General features: G+C 39.2%; 1 long non-coding RNA gene and 1 pseudogene across 1 annotated transcript in view; both read right to left on the reverse strand.

The window, feature by feature from the left end:
* LOC142633246 (uncharacterized) overlaps positions 1 to 21,584 on the reverse strand; it is a 100,504-nt gene that overhangs the window by 55,063 nt on the left and 23,857 nt on the right. The gene's annotated exons all lie outside the window — the stretch shown is intronic.
* Positions 239 to 10,772, reverse strand: LOC142636988 (G-type lectin S-receptor-like serine/threonine-protein kinase RLK1; annotated as a pseudogene).

Here is a 21,584-nt window from a genome sequence, read left to right on the forward strand (position 1 = left end):
TTGTTTTTTAACATCGGTGCATTGAGTTTTGATCCTCTAAACCAAGTATGTGACCAAAATAAATTTCTTGGACAATTTCTGCCAAGCCCACAAAAAATTATTTGCAATCTATTCGAACAAACCAATTGTAACAATTATTGAGAGCAATTATTATTATAAAAACAAACTTAACTGTAAACAACAAGTAAGGTTTACAAAGTGATTGAAAATCTTCCTTAATGAAGTGATAAATACATGATTAACTAGTCTTACTATAAGGGTAGGGACATGGTGGAATCTGGACTTCAACAATACCCTCAAGCATCTGCGTAACCCTCCTCATGGTAGGTCTAAGAGATGGGTCTTCTTGAATACACCAAATGGCAACCATCATGAACCTCTCTAGCTTCCTTCTATCATCCAATGCTTCCACATCATATTCAACAAGAGAATCTAGTCTTCTTCCTTCTTGATAGCAGTCATAAGCCCAATCAGTCAAAATTGCTTTCTCTTCCCCAATTGACTCCATATCTACGCTTCTTCGGCAGCAAATTATCTCCAGTAGCATGACAGCAAAGCTATAAACGTCCACTTTGGCTGTGATTGGCAAATTCCTAAACCATTCAGGTGCAACATACCCTTTTGTTCCTCTTATGTTAGTAAGAGTTTTACTTTGGTCCATGATCAAACGTTTTGCCGATCCAAAATCAGAAATTCGAGCATTGTAGTAGTCATCAAGAAACATGTTCTCAGGATTTATATCAAAATGGATAATCTGAGTACTGCACTCTTCAAGTAAGTGCAAGAGTCCTCTTGCAATCCCCACTACAATTTGTATTTCTTAGATTCCAACTGGGTTTTGAGTCTCCAAAAAGCAAACTTGCCACAGTGCCATTGCTCAAGAACTCATACTAGCAATCGATGTAGTCCTTCATCACAAAACCCAAGTAGTCGAACCAGATTCTTATGATGTGTTTGACCAATTACAATTACTTCAGTCTTAAACTCTTTCTCGCTCTCTTGAAACAAACTATTTAACTTTTTGACTGCCACGAGGACATTAGAACTCATTTGAATTGCTCCTTTGTAAACAACGCCGAAAGCTCCTCTTCCCAATTCTTCCTTGAACCCATCTGTAGCTTCTACAAGTTATTTGTAAGTAAAACACTGCAAATTCATCTCCACAACATTAAAATTTATTCTAGATCTTTTGAGCTTCTTATTGTAAAGGAAGAAAGCACCTATACAAATTGCAACAATTAGAATAATGTTAAAAAACACAGAGCCACCGAGAAGCATTGACCACATGAAGATCAATTTGTCCTGATTCTTATTTGCTTCTGGATTTGGTAAGCCGCCATCCGGAAGTGTGATGGAATTGTTGTTTCTGATTTTTATAAAAGCCTTCCCGCCATTAAGGTTGCTGTCCATTTACCCATTTCAGAGAGGCAGCTTCTTCTTCCAACAGCTATCACCTAATCTGAAAATTGCAACAGCACACATACAGTCTTCCATACAAGACGTTTTGCATTGATCTCCTGTATGAGGCTTCAGAAACTCGTAGTCTGAGTTTGGCCAATCTGTATTTATTGGCACTTCAAAAGAATAAAGATCTTTTCCAGGACTTAGCTTGTCTTCTTCACAGCCTCGTATGAAGTCCGGAATGCAGCTGCCATACTGATCATTTGGATCAAGTAAGGAGTATCCGTTGGGGCATGTACACATCAGCCTTTAATCTGGTTTGAGGGTACATATACTATTATAACCACAAGTGCCACTACCTGTGCGTACATTACTGGAAACACAAATATTATCTGGCAAAGACCATATCACAGTCCAGCTTACATTGGCGTTGGAAGTCTTTGGGTGAGAACATTGGGTGAAAACTCCATCAAAGTTGAGAGTGGCTCTATAATAGCAATCAGCAGTTGAGCCTACCGTTGCCTGACTTAGAGGAAATGTTTGGCTGTTATTTTTCAAGATGTAAATGTAGCCTGACTCATTGAAGACCAGTTGTTTACCAGGACTTGATGCACTAGAATCACCAGCAGTATAATAAGCATCATTAGCATTATCAGCGGGCAAATTTATGGCATCGAGCAAAAGATTATCAATGAATAGTAGCTGGAACCTGCCTTTGGAAAAGTTGGTCTCCGATTGTTGAGAAGAAAGCACCCCTCCCCTTTCCAAAATTTGTGTAGGCAGCAACGTATCCCGGGGATTCTTGAAGCTCTCCCATAACTTACTAAAGTTGCTATCTTCAAGCACAAAGTTGCCTGTATTGTTCATAACACCATAGAGAGTATCAGAGGTATTTTTGCCCATAACTCATCGCTTTGAGGGCCAGTAAGTGCTAGCCCACGATCAGTGATTAGCTCCACTTTTGATCCCCTCGGTGCAGGATTATCCACATTAGCATACCAAACTATGGTTTTGTCTGGAATTTTAGCAAACCAAATGGAAAACAGGAAGAGATCACTTTGGCTGAGTGGGCTAAATCCAAAGGCAAAATCACCAGAAGGTGATAGGCATGAAGTGGTGTTGTCAGTTGCAATGAGAGATTCTCCAACGCTAACATAACCACTATTATTTTGAGCAACAACACAAATTGGTAGCACAATTAGTAAGAAAACAAAAGGAGGAGGATGAAAAAAAGCTATGATTAATGTGATATTGGACTCATGAATGCAACCACTAAATGGACTGTTGTTTAATAGCCTACGACAAGAGAAACTACTTTTTTAACTCAAGTACAAGTTTTCCTTTGATTTAGTCCAAGCTTGCGCTTGTCTTGAAGGAAAACTGATATTAAATTTTCATTTTATTGTGTACACAAACACGGACTAAGATCCACACATATAAACCATACAAAAAAGTACAATACAAAGGAAGCCGGCACCATATATAATGAACAAAACATATATTTTTTATCCACCTGTTTGATTGAGTCCTTTTTTTTTTTTTTTTTGATGAAAGTCTTTGTAATACATATAGCATTTCAAATTACATGTTTGTTCATTTGCAGAATCAAAACAGATCCAGTTCGTTAGATTTTGTGCTAGAAGTCATGGATTCAGCTCTTTTTCCTGTTTTGTTTAATACCCATTTCACTACAGATAACTGATAAGTAGTTTTATTTCACCAAACTGACCTATCTGACCTAGGATTTGGTATTAAATGAAAACCAATTAACCTGATTCAAATCTAGCAAGAAACACGCTTTGCAATTAAATGGGTATATTCCAAATTTAAAATTAAAATTAAGAATTAAAAAAAAATGGCAAATTACAACTTATCTACTTGTGATTTTACCAAAATTTTAGTTGCCTGCATATTGTTTGAAATTTAATATTTTACCTACTTAAAGTTTGACCAAAATTTAAGTTTTCTACTTGTTGTTTGAAATCTCATGATGCAAGTGTTCTGTTAGATTCTTTTTCATCTTATTTGATCTTATATATTTTTTTTTAATGTTTTTTGTGTTTTTGGAGGAAAGAGATATAAAAATGGAAAAAAATTACATATTTAGCCCTGCTTTTAATAGAGGTAAGTTACGAAATTCTAACTGAGCTAACTTTAGATGGGTAAAGTGTCAAATTTCAAATCATAAGTAGACAACTTAAATTTCAACCAAACAACAGGTGAGTAAGTTGTAACTTGCTCAAAAAAAAAAAAAAAAAAAAAAACAAAACAAAACAAAACACTTGTGGCATTTTACCTCTTGTTTTCTAAATACACTCCTGCCAAGTGCCAACCAAACGAGAGTCAAACCCCCCATCTCAAATTCAACGACAACACAGAGCCACCGTACATGGTTGCCAACAGCTTCATGACAGTGCCATATATCAATAGTCCACGTAAACACCGGATCCGGATCCTCTCCATTTCAAAGAGAAATGGAGAGTGTCCAATTAAGGGACAGGATGCATCTAAAATAAATCAAAGGTGTAAAAACTGCCACGTCAATTAAAATTTAAAGCACTTAACTCTGAAAAGCTCAACTGTTGTTAAACAAAAGGGTTAACTCAGCAGACCCATCTTATTCTTATCTGAGATTCGAATATATCAAAATCACTCTTGCTCTCTCTCAATATTTCTTCTCCATCGCCATCTCGCTCAACCTTGCCGTCGCCACTACCACAACCACCAACGTATGCCAAGCCACCGTTGTTTCTTCAACCACGTCTCACACCAGCCTAACATCACCGAACCCACTGCTCGGTAAATTTTCTCAATCTTATTTCTTCTTAATATGCTCTGTTTGGTTGCTTGGAAAACAAAGGAAAATAAATTAGTATACTGCTATTTTTATTTATTTATTGATTTCGTCATGTTGAGTTTGGTTTCTACTCTCTAAGTGTTTTTTTTGGGGGGGGGGGGGTTTGAGCTTTGGGATTGTTTGAAAACAAAACAGTTGGTGGGTGTTTAAGCTTTTCAGGGTTTATGGTTTGTTTTGATCTAAATTTGTTCCAAAAGGTATGAGATTTTTGGGTTGCTTTGATACCACACCCAAGTTTCTTGAGACTATGATGAAAAATCTAAAAAACGAAAACAACAAGCAAAGCTAATACTGGAAGGGTGTGGGAGGAAATAGAATTAATGATCAAAATACAAGCTTGTTGTTTTACTTAATCATAATTGTTCACTCGATTAATTTTTAATTGTTCACTCTATTATGAAAGGTTTTAGGGAATGTATTGTGTTTTTAATTGTTCACTCTATTATGAAAGGTTTTAGGGAATGTATTGTGACTATTTCTTTGTTTCCTTGTCATGCTACTGATTGCAGAATTAGGTGTGTGTAAATTTTCCTTTGTAGGAATGAAATGCACATAATTATATTTTGATGATGAACTGCTAAAGAAAACATTTAGCCTATGGCTAGATTTATGTTTATTGGTTGTTGGCTGTTGATATACACTGGCTTTTTAGGGTGAGGCAAACAAATTTTTTATTTTCAAAAATTTGAGTTGTTGGGATTCTTGAGAACCCTTTTGTGGTTGGTATTTGAAGCTCTTATAGGAAAATGTTTGACAATTTTTATTTGGTAAGCATGCATGAGTGCACTAATTCACCTTATAAAAAGCTTACAGCCTTGTTTGTTATTGTAAGGTCACTCACATTGGCTTGAGGATGCGTAGGCTAAATGTATGATACTGTGAATGTTCAATTTTGGCTTTTAATCAGTTGTTAATTATTTTTATTCTTCTTTCCCCTCTCCCCAATCCCACGAAAAACATAATATTGTTTGTGAGTATTCATCAAAATACAAGCTTAGTGTTTTACTTTTTTTTTTTATAGGTGCAAGCTTAGTGTTTTACTTAAATCATAATAGTTAATTCTGTTGGAAAATAGAGAAGGTTACAATATGAATGATTGGCATTTGTTGGATATTGCCTGTAGGTTTCATCAATCCCTGCTTGGTATACTTTCCTGCATTATTTTGAATCATTAGTAACTTGAGGGGAAAGACTCTCAAAGTGCAAGGTGCTCTAGGCGATTGCATTTCATATGTTGAGAAACCTGGGACTCTAGAGCTTTGGTACAAAAAACTTAATAATGAAGAGACTTCATACCGGGGCAAGCTGTATAACACAAGACAAGTTAAAGTGATCAAGCTAAGACTGAAAATTGCAAACTGTAGGGGGAATGTATGGTCAAGAAGCAAGAGACACGCCGAGTGTGGAAGTGCCTGACATTATTATCAAAGTGTTTATTTCAATAGAACTCTTGTTATTATGGCTTTTGTAATCAAAATTTACATTTTAATAAAATTTATTCTATTTTGGATCAAATTTTGATTGTAATGGACCATCAATTATTCAACTTGAAGCAATTTGCTTTATTGTTGATGATGCCCTATGAATTCATAGTGATGTGAACGTTACATATTCCTTTGGTTTATGGTTTCTTTAAAACAACACAAAAATAGGAAAATATGTTATACACAAGTACGCACCAGTTGCAATGATTTAAGAGCTTTGAATATTAATGTAAAAGGGTGATTTAATAGCTTTGACTGTTAATGTAAAAGTGCATCAGCATTGTTATACACAAGTAAGTACTGCTAAAAATATGTACATATGAAAACCAATCTATTTAAGTATCTTCAAAAGCCACCTACAAAAACTATCCAAAAACTTGATACAAAATATGCAAATAATAGTCCAAGACTCCAAGTTGTCCTACAAGCTAGAATATATCAAATGTGAATCTTTACTAAAATTGAATTTTAAAGTTGCTCAGTTCAAGATACATTTTGTCTTCAACAAGGCATGGAAAACTTCAAAACCTTTTCTTGATAATGAGCAAAATTCGGTACATGAAACTTTGCATAACAAAGCTTGCACTTGACTTCATGAATAACACTTATACCCTTCTCTTCAAACCTTTTTACAGTTGGGCTACTAGGCTGCTTCAAGTCTTCAACTCATTTTCTATAAGAATAAAAATCATATGCATTATGTACATCAGAAAAAGAAAAAAACAATAAAATTCCTTAATAATCCATACCATCAAATTAAAAGTTCTACACATATTGCAAATACACCATGACAAACTGAAAGTGGTCCACATACTCAGACATGAAAATGGACCAAAATAAGAACAAAAGCGCTATCTCCTTTTAAATATACCTTCTAGTGGAAAGAAAACTAGATAAGAAGCCAAACAAAATTCCAAGCACTTCTGTTTCAAAAGAACATGAATTCAAAGAGAGAATAGAATAATGTTCATCCACTCATTAGACTCCAAAGCAAGACAAGAAACTGCATTCAAAAGCCATTTAATAATAGATATTTTGATGATAAATATTTATGCTTTTATATGCAGTAAGCCAAATGTTCAATGCTTTAAACCCCTTCACACAAGCATTTTGACATATCAACCCAAAGGCCATTTAAAATCCAAGCACTAGTTAGCTAAGGGATATGATACAATGTAAATGTATGATTCAAGCACGCCAAGATGCAAAACCAACAAATAAAAAAACAACAACATATATTATGGAGATTCATAGGCCTGTTGTCCACTTTAATAAATTCTCTAAAATAATCATATCCTTTAGTTAAATTAGTTTTCCTGATAAAGAATAAAAAATGGTTTAAAATGTATTTTACTATGTTTCGAATTAACTCGCAAATACAGCTTCTCACCAAGATTCAATCAGCCACTTTCTTTTCATTTGTACGCCACTTCATTTCTCCTAGCTCTTCCCTTTCAATTAGCCAATTTCTTACAAATTTCAATCAATCCCCAAGCTCAAATCCAACCAAAAAAAAAACACAGAAAAGAGATCAAAATTTGCATGAAAAAATCAATAAAAAATAGCCGTATAATAATTTATTTTCCTTCTTTTTCCAAGCAACCAAACAGAGCTTATCAATAAGAAATAAGAGACAAAGAGAGAAAACTAACTGGGCAGTGGGTTCAGCAATGCTGGGCTGGTGTGAGATGTGGCCAGTGCAATAACGGTGGCTTGGCACGTTGGTGGTTGTGGCAGCGGTGACGGCAAGGTTGAGCAAGACGGTGATGGAGAAGAGAGATTGAGAGAGAGCAAGAGTGATTTTGATATATTCGATCTCAGATAAGAATAAGATGGGTTTTCTGAGTTAACCCTTTTGTTTAACCACAGTTGAGCTTTCCAGAGGTAAATGCTTTAAATTTTAATTGACATGGCAGTTTTTACACCCTTGATTTATCTTAGATGCATCATGTCCCTTAACTGGACACTCTCCATTTCTCTTTGAAATGGAGAGGATCTGGATCCGTAAACACCATGCATGCAAGCTCAAATCTCTGCCATTTCCTATCTATTATCTCCCATAAATGACTCTATACAAAATATAAATTCTCTGTATCACATTTTGTGTTTCATTTTATATTCCAACAATCACAAGTTATCATGTGTTTATTTTTTTCCATTTTAAACTTTGGCTATTTTATAAGAAAAGTTATATAAATACATGGCAAGTTATGATTGGTACAACATAAAATGAAATACAAAAAATAATACAAAAGATTTGTATTCTCGCATACAACTTCTTGTGCAAGCGAGGAAATTAACAACTTTAAAAAAAAAAACATTATTATTATTCCACATGCTACTATCATATCCAAGTGCCTCCATGCTCGTTAGAGCATTTGCATCAGTTCATGCAAAAATTTTGTAAATTTACACATCCAAAACTTACTTTTTTTATTTTACACACCTATTTTTACAAAACACCCACATCAGTTTATTTATTCTACACATTTATTAAATAAAATATTCAATTTTTTCTCCATTCTCATCTCTCTCACAAAACCAAGACATCCCACACAGCCACCATCAAACAACGAGATCGAATCCACAGATCAAACAACGAGATCGACGGTGAAGCACTATGATGGATTGAACCCATTGATCGAACCCATTGATCGATGGTGAAGCACTGTGAAGCTTGACAGAGAGATTGAACCCATTGATCAAACAACGAGATCGACGGTGAAGCTGGCAACGAAACTGGGCGAACGGTGAAGCACTGTAATGGATCGATGGTGAAGCTAGCGGCGAAGCACTGTGATGGATCGACGGTGAAGCTAGCGGCAAAAGCTAGGCAAACGGCGTAGCACTGTGACTGTTCAGCCAAAATGTGTAAAATGAAGGAGTTTTTGTATTATAGAAAAATATCCACCAAATGTGGATGCTCTTAGGCACTCATACAACTATTCAGCCATCCATTATGTCATGAGACCATGTGTCATGGTCAAGCCACATTAACCCTATCATCCACATCACCATCCCTTCAACGTCACTACCATGTCAGCAGTATCTTCCACGTCTGACATGTCATTTCCCAATTTTCGTATAAATTCTAATTTTGGAGTCTGTTTTCCATTATGAAGAAAATCACTCATATTGAACAATTTCTCATGCATTTTTATTTATTTTTGGTTATTGTCAGGGGCAGACCTAGGATTTCAAGCTAGGAAGGTCGAAGTGTAAGAAAAAAAAAATCAAATAGGCATCCATATATTACTAACAAAATATCAACCAAGATAAATACAAGAAATCATCGTTTCTTAATATATTAAGATGTAATCATCTATCAATAAAGACAAAATAATACAAAATAATATTTTTTTTCTTAAGAGCATCAACTGTTGCAATATACATATATATATTACAAACCAAAACTTAATTTTGTTACTTTAATATAGCATTTGAAATGTCTCATACAGTAGTATTTTTTATATTTGATGTTCTAAATATTAAATATTTATCATTTAGAACACATGATGCTAGTACTCTAATATTAGGCTAATTAGGATTTTTTTTATTTTTTTTATTTTAAAGTTTTATTTTTGTTAAGTTTTTGTGTTTGATAGTTGCTAATTGGGCTAGGCTAATAAAAAAAGGAGGGGCTCTAAGTTTTTGAAAGAGGGAAGTACAGCTTTCGAAATAAAAAATATATATATAACCCATAAAATTTTTCTCTTATTTTTTCTTTGGGCCAAGGGGCCCAAATTTTTTTTTTTCCTTTTTTTTCTTAGGGCCGGGGGGCTCAGGCCCCCCCTTAGGTCTGTCCCTGGTTATTGTATATGTGAAATTCAATAACTCACTCTCAAATTCATTAATAGACATTGTGCCCAATTCATCATTGATCCGTCCAATCCGGTCATTTAAGGCATTTTCAAGGGATCTTCACAAGCTCATATTCCAAACTCGAGGCATCATTAAACCTCTGCCTTGAGTTTGAGGGGGGAGTGTTAAAGATATTGTGCTTCATTAAAATAATGTCATCTCATTCCTCCATCAACCACATACACAAGAAATTGAGCAGAACTAAACTGAAGAACCAATAAAGCTACATTTTTAAACTTTTGAGGACTCAAAAGCACTAAAAGCACTCAAGGTGTAAACATTAGGAACCAACATTATATTTTAGCCTAACTATAATGTTTACTCTGGGGCCTATAAACAGGGCACCCAATTACATGAAATAAGGAATTAAATCATAATTCATAATTAAGATAGTAATCAAATAGCTGGTTCCCACCTCAAACGTAGCTACAAGCATAATATCACGTCTGAATATGTCATCATTTGTTTAGTGATATCTTTCCATCTTAATTATTTCATAAAACAATTAAATTGCAAAGAAAAGAAACCACAACCAAACCCTCGGATCAGTTGCTAATCCAAACTCTGTATGTGAACAAAACTCGTGCATAAAGAACTGTGTTCCTCCTAACTCTCTGTATATGAAGACAACTTGAGCATACAGTAGTTTGATCTTCATCTAGAGGCTATAACTCTGTAATTTGCAGAGGTTGGCAATTGCAGTTTCAAAACAGTGAATGAAAAATATGATTGCTAACTAAGAAAGATGGAAAAAGTACACCGATGTAAGAAGATGCACAATGCAATTATGCTAACCAACCTTCACTCACCTCCATCTCCTTTGCTCCTCCTCTTCATCCATTGGAGTATACAATGCTAGTCGTTGCTTTGAGTTGCTCAACCTGAAGTTTAGCAATACTTGTTTATTATGAAGTGCCTTAATAGCCACCAGAACAAGAGTCTTCAGGATAGAAATATTAGGTCCACCAAAAGCTGCTAAATCTTTTCATCTTTACTTCTTCAGCTTTTCCAAACAATACATTGGGAATATAGACTCTCATATCCTTCTCAGTCAATGGGAAATCATAAGGGCAAATCATGACAAATGGGACCATACCCTTTGCACTTTGCAGGGTAGTTAGCAAAATGAAAGCTAACAGGTTTCCCCACTCCAAAACATCAGAACTCATTCCTGATTGTGTACCTACCAAAGGAGTATCGAGCAGCTTCCAAAATCCGCCTGAGCCTTTCTCAACACCTTGCATACCTTGTGATCAGATATGCGTTCTGCGCATCAACTCTTGTCTATCCAGGAATGTAATGATAGTACGTTGGAGAGTATATTGCGCCTGGCTAGAAGGCTATGACAGTACCAACATCTGCTTCACAATCTAATTATAAACCTTGACTGGCTTCCTTGTGGGGTATATGAGATGGCTTGATATCAAGCTTGTAACATTGAGGTCCTTTTAGAGAGTTCAGCACAATTCAATGGTCTTGTTACAGGAACAAGTGTGCTCGAAAATCATTAGTAATTAGTACTTAAATGGGAGAACTGTGATACACACTACACATACACAAGCTCTTAAGTAAATGAGAACCAAATGGTTGGAATTTTGAATCATTAACAGAGACTTCTTCTGTACCTAAACATAAGTTACATATAGAAAACCCAAATAATGCAGGTATGGTCAAAACAATATGTGCTGTACATATAATTCTCTCTCTTTTATTCTCTTCACAAATTCATAAGCATAGTCATAAAAATCTATATATTACTAAAAGCTGAAGCGTAGCACTTAATGCTGCTGCACTCACATTAAGCCACGTCAGCGCCCACGTCATTATCTTTTTTCTTTTCATTTTCTTATAATTATTTTTAATATTTTTTTATTTCATATTTACACTTCTCCAACTTTTCTCTCTCCCTTACCTTTTCATCTTCCCACTATTTCTCCAACCTTTCTTCTTTCCTCACCTTCTCATCTTCTCACTACCCTCTACATTAATATCATTCTTTATCTTTCCCTTCAACTTCTTCTATTTTTGTCTCTTCTAATTTAGATCCTCTTACTATAAATTTGTTACTATCTCTTTCATTTTATGCATAGTTTTCCCTTACAAAAAAAAAAAAAAAAGGTTCTCTCTCTATCTCTCTCTCTCTCACACACACACACACACAATTTTTGGGTGGATTTTTATTTTTTATTTTTCTTGCATCTTCACTTTAGGTTGATAATTTTTTATATTCTTTAATCTACTTTAGGTTAATGAAATTCAGTTTTGTTTTTTTTAATTGTTGTGTTTTTTTTCTCTCTCTTTGCTTGTTAAATGTTATCCTATTGCGTTATAAATGATTAAATATAGCATATAAAAATATAATATTATTCTACTACATAGCATGATTTGGATATTTTAATTTGGTAGTTATTGTAATTTGACAGCATGATTTTTATAGTGCTCAATTTAGATGTTAAACTATGAGACTTTAATCATTTTTGTTTATTTTTTAATCATTTGTAGTGGACAAAGTACACTTAATAATTGTATTATAAGTACTCTATAATGTCATTTATTTAGAGAAAATCAAAGGTTGGCTAAACAAAAATTATTGGATGAGAAACAAATTTTATCTTTCGCAATTTTACTTTTATTATTATTATTATTATTATTATTATTATTATTATTATAACAATGCATATATAGAAATTTAATTCTTAGATTTTACTAATAATTGTTTATTTGATAATCTGATTTGGAAGACGAAATTAGAATTTCTACAAAGAAAATAATCTTAGTAGATTATAAACAACAAATTGTTTTCCTAATTGGTCCAATTAATCATAGTTAAGTTTTATTAATTTTTTTAGTTACTTTCTTTTAGTGTTTTGGATTGTAGGCAAAAAAAATAAGTTTGAGAAAGTTTGTTTAAAACTAAAAGAATAATTTCCAAATTTTATATTCTTTTTAATGATTCACAAATTGTTATAAATAAATTTTATTTAAAAATAAATATTTTCGTTAACTTACCTTTTGAATTGATGAGAAAATTTTATATTTTTTTCATTTTAGTACAACAAAAATGATTAAATTTATGATTTATGATTATTTCTACATTACATTTATGATTATTCTTATAATAAATAAAAATATAATTAAAAAATACATTACTCTTTATTAAATAATTTTAAATTGTATAAAAAAATTTAATAAAACCACCATAAAAATAATTATCATGCGTAACATGCAGGTTCGCAGCTAGTTAAAATAAGTTCTAACTTCATTTGTTTTCTACATATAGACTAAAAATGGCATTGCTTAGCTATGTTAATAGCGGCATTAGTAAAAAATCGTTAATTGTTGACAGTTTGATGAAAAACCGTGATCACAACTATAGTTTGAATATGAAGTGAAAATTGGTGAAAATAAAAGAAAATTAATAAAGTTATAGAAACAAATAGAGCAAAATGAGATGTTGTGGACAAGGCTAATTAGATAAGAAAGGATTCCAACTGTAGAGCCACATAGTTTTAGAACAAAATTAGAAATTGTGCAATGATAAAGCGGTATTTATGGAACATATTCTAAATTTTTGAGACTTTGGTTGACAAATAGATCTGACACAAGTTATACCAATTGATAGGGATTTTTTTTTTAAAAGAAAATTGATAGGTGATAATACTGACGAAAATGGGATTGACAAAGATAGGTATAGACGAAGCTGCCTTCACGGACGAACATGATCAGTATCCGCGTCATCAAAAAGAATTAATGCCATTCAATGCTGCCAATAAAGCTCCAACCGTTACAAGACCAGCTGGACGAACCGATGGGAACGCATTAAAGTCCATAACTCCACCAGAGACGTTATCAGGGAGTCATTAACACTCCAACGGCCATAATCCCCAAGGGTATATAAAACCCTCACAACACCAATACAAGGTACGAAAAAAGACAGCATCACAACCTGAATCATTTTTATTGACATTTCGATTATCATCTTCTTTGGTACTGACTTTATCATCGGAGGCGTTGTGGCAGGCACCACACCGGTGACCACTTGAGTAAGTTCTTGCTCCCGCAGGGTCGTCAGAGTACATCCAGGAGCCATCTGGACGAGTCCCAGCAAACCAACGAGGTACTGCTTCATCAGTTTGGCGCCGTCTGTGGGGACGACTTTCTCATACAACCAGAACGTGGTTCCTACCAGCTCCAGATGGAATCTAACCAGGACTCAGCGGCCTTGGCGCAGCAAGTCCGAAATCTCGCAGCCACCGTCGAAGAACTTACCAGACAGAATCAAGAGATGAGACAGAGGTTACAGCAAGAGGAGAACCGGTCGAGAGCTGTCCAAGAGGACGAGGGGGATAGCCATGGAAGAAGTGACCGACGGAGAACGGTAACCCCAGAGGAACAGCATTCTGACATCCTCCAAGAGATGAGGAAGGAGATGGATGAATTAAGAAACGCTATCAAAGAAAAGACCGATCGAAGCCTGGATAAAATGGTCAGAGCGACGGACTCCCCTTTTACCATGGCAGTCCTAGAACGACCGGTACCAGCGAAATTTCGGCTACCTCAGCTTGAGCCTTTTGACGGGCTCAAAGATCCCCAAGATCACCTTAACACCTTCAAGACGACCTTAGGCCTTCAACAGCCCCCTGACGAGATCATGTGTCGTTCATTCCCCACTACGCTGAAGGGAGCTGGACGAGAATGGTTCACGAGATTGCCCACTTCGTCCATCGACAACTTTGAGCAGTTAAGTAGTGCTTTCCTGTGCCATTTCGTCGGGGGACAACGTCCCAAAAGACCAGCGGATCACCTACTTACTATTAAGCAAGGAGAGAGGGAGACCTTGCGATCGTATGTAAAACGCTTCACTCGGGAGACTCTAGAGGTGGACGATGCAGACGATAAGGTCCAACTGACGACATTTAAGGCAGGGCTTAAGTCCAGAGAATTAGTCGTCTCGTTAGCAAAGAATCCGCCCCGGACGATGGCAGAGATGTTATTGAAAGCTCAAAAGTACATGAATGCTGAGGACGCACTGGCGGCCATCGTAGACGAGGGGAAGCTAAAGACGGAAGGAAGGAAGGAAGACGAACGCAGGAGACAAAAGAGGGAGCGTCCGAGCCGCCGAGGAGGTGACACCGACAGGCGAAAAGACGAGAAAGCTCCACAACCGATAAAATTCACGCCTCTAATTATGCCTGTTGACAAAATTTTGACACAGATCCAGGATCAACACCACCTAAAGTGGCCGAGGCCCTTGCACTCGTCACCAAGTGTGCGGGACAAAAGCAAATACTGCCGATTCCACAAGGACCACGGCCATTACACAGAAGATTACCGAGATCTGAAGGGACAGATAGAAGAATTGATACAGAAAGGAAAACTTCAGAAGTACGTAAAGAAGGGGGACTCCAGCAGGTTCAGAGAGGGCGACACGAGCCAACGAGAGCCCTCGTCCAAAAACGAGAGTCGCCAATCTCAACCACAAGAAGTGATCGGGGAGATAAGCACGATAGCAGGAGGACCTTTCGTGGGGGGATCGTACAAGTCCCTCAAGAAAGCATACCAGAGACAAGTAAACAGTGTCCATATGGAACCCCCGTTGAAACAAAGACGGACGAACCAAGATATATTCTTCAGCGAAGAGGACGCAAGGGGAGTCAGGCAGCCCCATAACGACCCTCTGGTGATAGCACTCACAATTGAAGGGTTCAATACTAAAAGGATCCTCGTCGACAACGGTAGCTCTGCAGACATTATGTACCTATCGGCCTTCCAACAGTTGAAACTAGGTCCTGGTAGATTGCGCCCGTTTGAGTCCCCCCTCGTCAGCTTTAGCGGTTACAGGGTATACCCCAAGGGCATTGTGACACTAAAAGTCACGATAGGCGCCTACCCGAAGCAGCAGACCCGTCATCTGGACTTCCTGGTTGTGGACTGCCCCTCTTCGTACAATGTGATCATTGGTAGGCCCACGCTCAACCGGTGGAAGGCAGCAACGTCCACCTACTGCCTAAAGATAAAATTCCCAACTGAAGACGGAGTCGGTGAGGTAAAAGGAGACCAAGTCTTGGCCAGAGAATGCTACCAGGCCGTGTTGGCTGCAGGAGAAAACCACACATGGACGATCGAGAGAGAAAAAGAAGACAAAATGGAAGCCCTGGAAACGGTGGAACTCGTTGAGGGGGAAAGCTCAAAGGTGACGAGGATAGGTACAACTATAAGCCCCAAGATGAGGAATGAACTCGTCCGTTTCCTTAAAGGAAATTTGGACGTATTTGCATGGAGTCACGAAGATATGCCGGGCATACCATGCCAGGTAATCCAGCACGAGCTGAAGACAGATCCCGAGAAGAAACCCGTCCAGCAGAAACGACGGGTCTTTGCCCCCAATCGAAACCAAGCAATCAAGGAAGAAGTTAACAGATTGTTGCAGGCAGACTTCATCCGAGAAGTTTACTATCCCGAATGGCTGGCCAACATCGTGCTAGTGAAGAAAGCAAATGGCAAGTGGAGAATGTGTGTAGACTTCACGGACCTGAACAAGGCCTGCCCGAAAGATAGTTTTCCCCTGCCAAGGATAGATCAGTTGGTAGACTCTACGGCTGGACATAAATTACTAACATTCATGGATGCATTTTCAGGTTACAACCAGATAAAGATGGCTGAGGAAGATCAGGAAAAAACTGCTTTCATCACAAGCCAAGGACTCTACTGCTATAAAGTAATGCCCTTCGGACTAAAAAACGCAGGAGCAACGTACCAAAGACTGGTAAACAAGATGTTTTGCAAGCAAATTGGGAGGAATATGGAGGTATATGTGGACGATATTCTCGTCAAGAGCAAAGAAGAGTTGACTCACCTGGACGACCTGGGAGAGACATTTAACACCCTCCGAAGGTACCAGATGAAGCTCAATCCTAGCAAGTGTGTGTTTGGAGTAGCTTCAGGAAAGTTCTTAGGGTTCATGGTATCCCAGAGAGGAATAGAAGCAAACCCAGAGAAGGTGCAAGCAATACTCAACATGACATCACCCAAGACCGTCAAGGATGTCCAAAAACTCACAGGAAGGATAGCTGCACTCAATAGGTTCGTCTCTAAAGCGACGGATAAATGTCTCCCATTTTTCAAAACATTGAAGCAAGCCTTCGCCTGGACTGACGAATGTGAGGCAGCTTTTCAAGAGCTGAAGCGTTACCTCGGTAGCCCGCCCATCTTGAGTCCCTCAAAAGCAGGGGAAAGCCTTTCTCTATACCTGGCGGCATCAGCCACGGCCGTCAGTGCGGCCTTAATTCGAGAGGAAGATAAGAAACAGCTCCCAGTTTATTATGTCAGCCAAGCCTTCCAAGGAGCAGAGGCCCGGTATCCCAGGATTGAGAAGATTGTTTTCGCCCTAATAGTGGCTTCACGAAAGCTACGACCATACTTCGAAGCACACCCTATCCTTGTAATGACGGATCAACCCATCAGGAAATCCATGAACAAGCCTGAAGCAGCTGGGAGAATGGTCCAATGGGCAATCGAACTCAGCCAGTTCGACATCGAATACCATCCCAGAACGGCCATCAAGGCGCAAGCTCTGGCAGATTTCATAGCGGAGTTCACCTTTCCAGACGATGACGACGACAAAAACGAGGTGGAACGTTGGACGATTCAGACTGACGGATCGTCAACCCAAAAGAGGGGTGGAGTAGGGGTCATTATAAACACCCCCGATGGAGAAAAACTCCAATATGGAGTCCAATTAAAATTCCCGGCAACCAACAACGAGGCTGAGTACGAAGGCATACTGACGGGATTGAGACTTGGCAAAGCCCTCGGGATTAAGAACTTGCTTATTCAGAGCGACTCGAAACTGGCAATAGGGCAGATCAGGGAAGAGTATGAGGCGAAGGAAGAGAGGATGCAGAAATACCTCAAGCTGATTAAACATCTAGCTCATGGGTTCGACAAGTTGGACTTCGTCCGGATCCCAAGAAACCAGAATGCAGCGGCAGACGAGGTTGCAAAAATGGCCTCGTCCGAAGAAGAACCATCGAACAATGAGATTCTCATAGAGATTCAGAAGTACCCTAGCATCGAGGAAGTCCCGGTATTCCCTATCCAGAACATAGGTGGTTGGATGGCACCGATCATCTCATATCTTCAAGACGGGCATCTCCCTCATGACTCGATGGAGGCCAGGAAGATTAAAGCAAGGGCGGCCAGATTCACAATTTTGAATGATACCTTATACAAAAGAGGATTCTCCTTGCCTTATTTGAAGTGTATCGACGAGGAAGAAGCTAAGTACATCCTCCACGAAATCCACGAGGGGATTTGCGGAGACCACGCCGGGCCCAGGTCCTTGGTAAGCAAAGTTATTAGAACAGGATATTTTTGGCCAACTATGCAGGCAGACGCTACGGAGCTCGTCAAGAGGTGCGATAAGTGCCAGAGGTTCGGGAACGTCCAGAGGCTGCCAGCAGAAAAGATGACAACGATTACCTCCCCTTGGCCATTCGCACAATGGGGGATTGATATCGTCGGCCCATTACCCCTGGGAAAAGGACAGGTACGATTCTTACCCGTCGCTATCGACTACTTCACTAAATGGGTTGAAGCAGAAGCGATAGCAACGATCACAGAGGCGAGAACCCGTAGCTTCGTGTGGAGAAATATAATTTGCAGGTTCGGGATTCCGCAAACGATCATTTCAGATAATGGCCGACAGTTCGACAGCCAGGGATTTAGAAACTTTTGCTCGGGTCTAGGTATCAAGAATAAGTTCTCGTCACCTGGGCACCCACAGTCTAACGGGCAGATGGAAGTAACTAATCGAACGCTGCTCAGGATCATCAAAGCACGACTAGACGAAGCTAAGGGCGCGTGGCCAGAAGAATTGCCCAACGTCTTGTGGGCCTACAGGACAACAGCAAGAACCCCCACGGGAGAGACGCCTTTCAGGCTCACTTATGGCACTGAAGCAGTAATCCCAGTCGAGGTGGGTATGGCTAGCACCAGGCGAGAAGTATTCCGCGAGGAGAACAACGACGACCAGCTTCGAATCAATCTGGATTGCTTAGACGAGGTAAGGGACAAAGCCTCGAACATGACGATGAAGTACCAGCAGAAGATGACTGAATACTACAACAAAAGGGTCAAGCTTAGAAGACTAGATATTGGCGACCTCATCTTACGTAAGGTGACGATTGCAACTGGAAACTCCGCCCACGGGAAACTCGGTCCCACTTGGGAAGGACCTTATAAAGTCGTGCACTACTCCCAACAAGGTAGCTATCACTTGGAGACCCTAGACGGACAAAAACTCCCACGACCTTGGAACATAGAACACTTGAAGAAATACCACCCACAGATGTAAATCGAGAATGTACCAATTCGTCAAAATTAATGAAATAATGGTTCAAATAATGTGTTCGTACAGGTACCAAGTCCCGGAGACCCTGAAAACAAAATCAAAAATAAAAAAAAATGTCTAAGTAATAAGATTCCGCATCGACGGATGTACATTACTGACGAATGCAAAATAAAAAAAAATGCCTAAGTAATAAGATTCCGCATCGACGGATGTACATTACTGACGAAGGAAAAACAAAAAAAAAAGCCTAAGTAATAAGATTCCGCATCGACGGATGTACATTACTGACGAAGGCAAAATCAAAAGCCTAAGTAATAAGATTCCGCATCGACGGATGTACATTACTGACGAAGTAATAAGATTCCGCATCGACGGATGTACATTACTGACGAAGGCAAAACAAAAAAAGCCTAAGTAATAAGATTCCGCATCGACGGATGTACATTACTGATGAAGGCAAAACAAAAAAAAAGGGCCTAAGTAATAAGATTCCGCATCGACGGATGTACATTACTGACGAAGGCAAAATAAAAAAAAATGCCTAAGTAATAAGATTCTACGTCGACGGATGTACATTACTGACGAAGGCAAAAATAAAAAAAAATTTCCTAAGTACAGAGGAAAGCTTAAGCAATGACGTTCCCACCGGATGAGCATACATTGAAGGTGAATGCAAAAAAAAAAATTTGACACACAGGTGAACATGTCCAAGTAGATACGATATTATAAAAGCCTAAAACCAAAGGCCATTGCTCAAAAAAAAAAAAAAAACCCATAAACACTGGGCTAAAAATACACATGAAAATTTCTAGTTGTCCAGGAAATTGAGCCTGAAAAACATGTCAGGCACCTCAAAAAAAAAAAAAGAAACAAACTTCTTAATAACAGGTTCAAACACCCGGATCGGCATCGTCTTCAGCTGGGGCATCGAGGGCAGGGGCATCGAATACGCTAGCATCAGGTACGTCCCCAGGAGCTTCGGCGGCGGCGGCTTGGGCGGCCTCGTCAGCAGAGATCTCCCTGTCGACCTCCTCCATATCCAGCGCCTCCAAATCTACCCCGGAAGGATGCTTGATGCAATACCTCCTCAAGAGCTCGAACCCCTTAAAGTACCAGCTGAAGAGCACGGAGTTGTACTCTTCGGTCTGCTGGAAGCCCTCGATGGCCCTAGTGGCGACGACCTTAATTTTTTCCTTCGCGGCTGCGAGCTGCTCGTCCTTTTCCAGAACTAGCTGCTGCTCAACCTTAAGATCGTCGCCCAGCTTTTTGACCTCGTCCTTGTATTGGTGAACGTCCTCCATCGCGGTTATTAGATCCCTCTTCAGCTTCGAGTTCTCCATCTCCAGGACTTTGATCCGAGAAAGCGAAGACTCGACCTTGGCTTCCTGAGCTTGATACTCCGCTGAAAAATGGACGGCTTCCCCCAACACCTAAAAAAAAAAAAAAAAAGGGGCATGCAAAAGAATAAATAAGAAAGGGAGGGGCATATATGTAAAGGCGTCATGAGAAACAAACAGGTTACCTGGACGAGTTTATGGATGTGACGACCCATCAACTCAGCTGGAGTCGAACCTGAAAGCACCTTCAGGTCCTCAGCATTCACGACCCCATGAGCCCGATCCGTCGCCAACCTCTCGTCATCCCAAATAGTGGACGAGCCGGCGGCCTCCTTTCCTCTATCCGATGTGCGAGGCCTCTTGGAAGCAGGTGTCGGGATTTCTTCTACCGAAGTGGCCGGAGAAGCCGTCCTCGTCGTCTCGGCACCCGAAACCACGGGTGTGGTCGAGGCCGTCGGAGTAACGGAAGCAACTTTGCCTTTCACACGAACCACCTTCTTCCCGAGGTTCGACAAAGGTTCGTCTTTCTTGGACCTCATTTTCTCATACATACCCTTGTTGAATTTCGTCGTCATCTCTGCGAAAGGGAAAGGTTCTATAAGAGAAAGAGCAAATCAAACAAGTACAGCCTCAGGGTCGAGATCGACGAATTCAAAAGCTTACTCTTCTTTCCCTCGATATCAAGGCTCCGCAAGACGTAGGGAGATGGATCGGGCCCGAGGTTGTAGAAAGCGAGTGTCCTCGGGTCTACCAAGTCGTCCCAGTTTTCAATGGACTGGGAATACGTGATGGCCGCCTCGACGCGCTCCTTGTATCTACTTTTCAACTTCGGTCTTCGTTTAGCTGCACAAGAACGAAGGGAATTAGTAACAATCACCTCAAAAAAAATATATGTAAAAAAAAAAAAAAAAAAAGCGAGAAAGGAGACTGACGCACCTAAGGTCGGGGTTCCCCACCGACGAAGCAACCTGGGGATCTCACCCCAGTCCTGGCTAGAGGGAGTCTCAAAATCGTCCCTAGACACAAACACAAATCTGGACTTCCAGTACCTGAAGGACGAAGGTAAGCCCTTGACGATCCTGGTTCTTCTCTCCCAAGGTACTAGCTCGTAGTACCCGTACTCTTTGGACTCTTTTAGACGGTATAGATAGACGAGCTCATTTACTTTAATCATATCCCCGTTAGCGGCCAACCATATTTCCATACAGTTGACCACTATTCTCCACGAATTGGGCATAAGCTGCCCGAGGGCAATCCCCAGATACGCCAGGAGCTCCATCACAAACGGGTGG

This window comes from Castanea sativa, chromosome 5 (assembly GCF_040712315.1).
Source record: "Castanea sativa cultivar Marrone di Chiusa Pesio chromosome 5, ASM4071231v1".
Taxonomy (NCBI): Eukaryota; Viridiplantae; Streptophyta; class Magnoliopsida; order Fagales; family Fagaceae; genus Castanea; species Castanea sativa.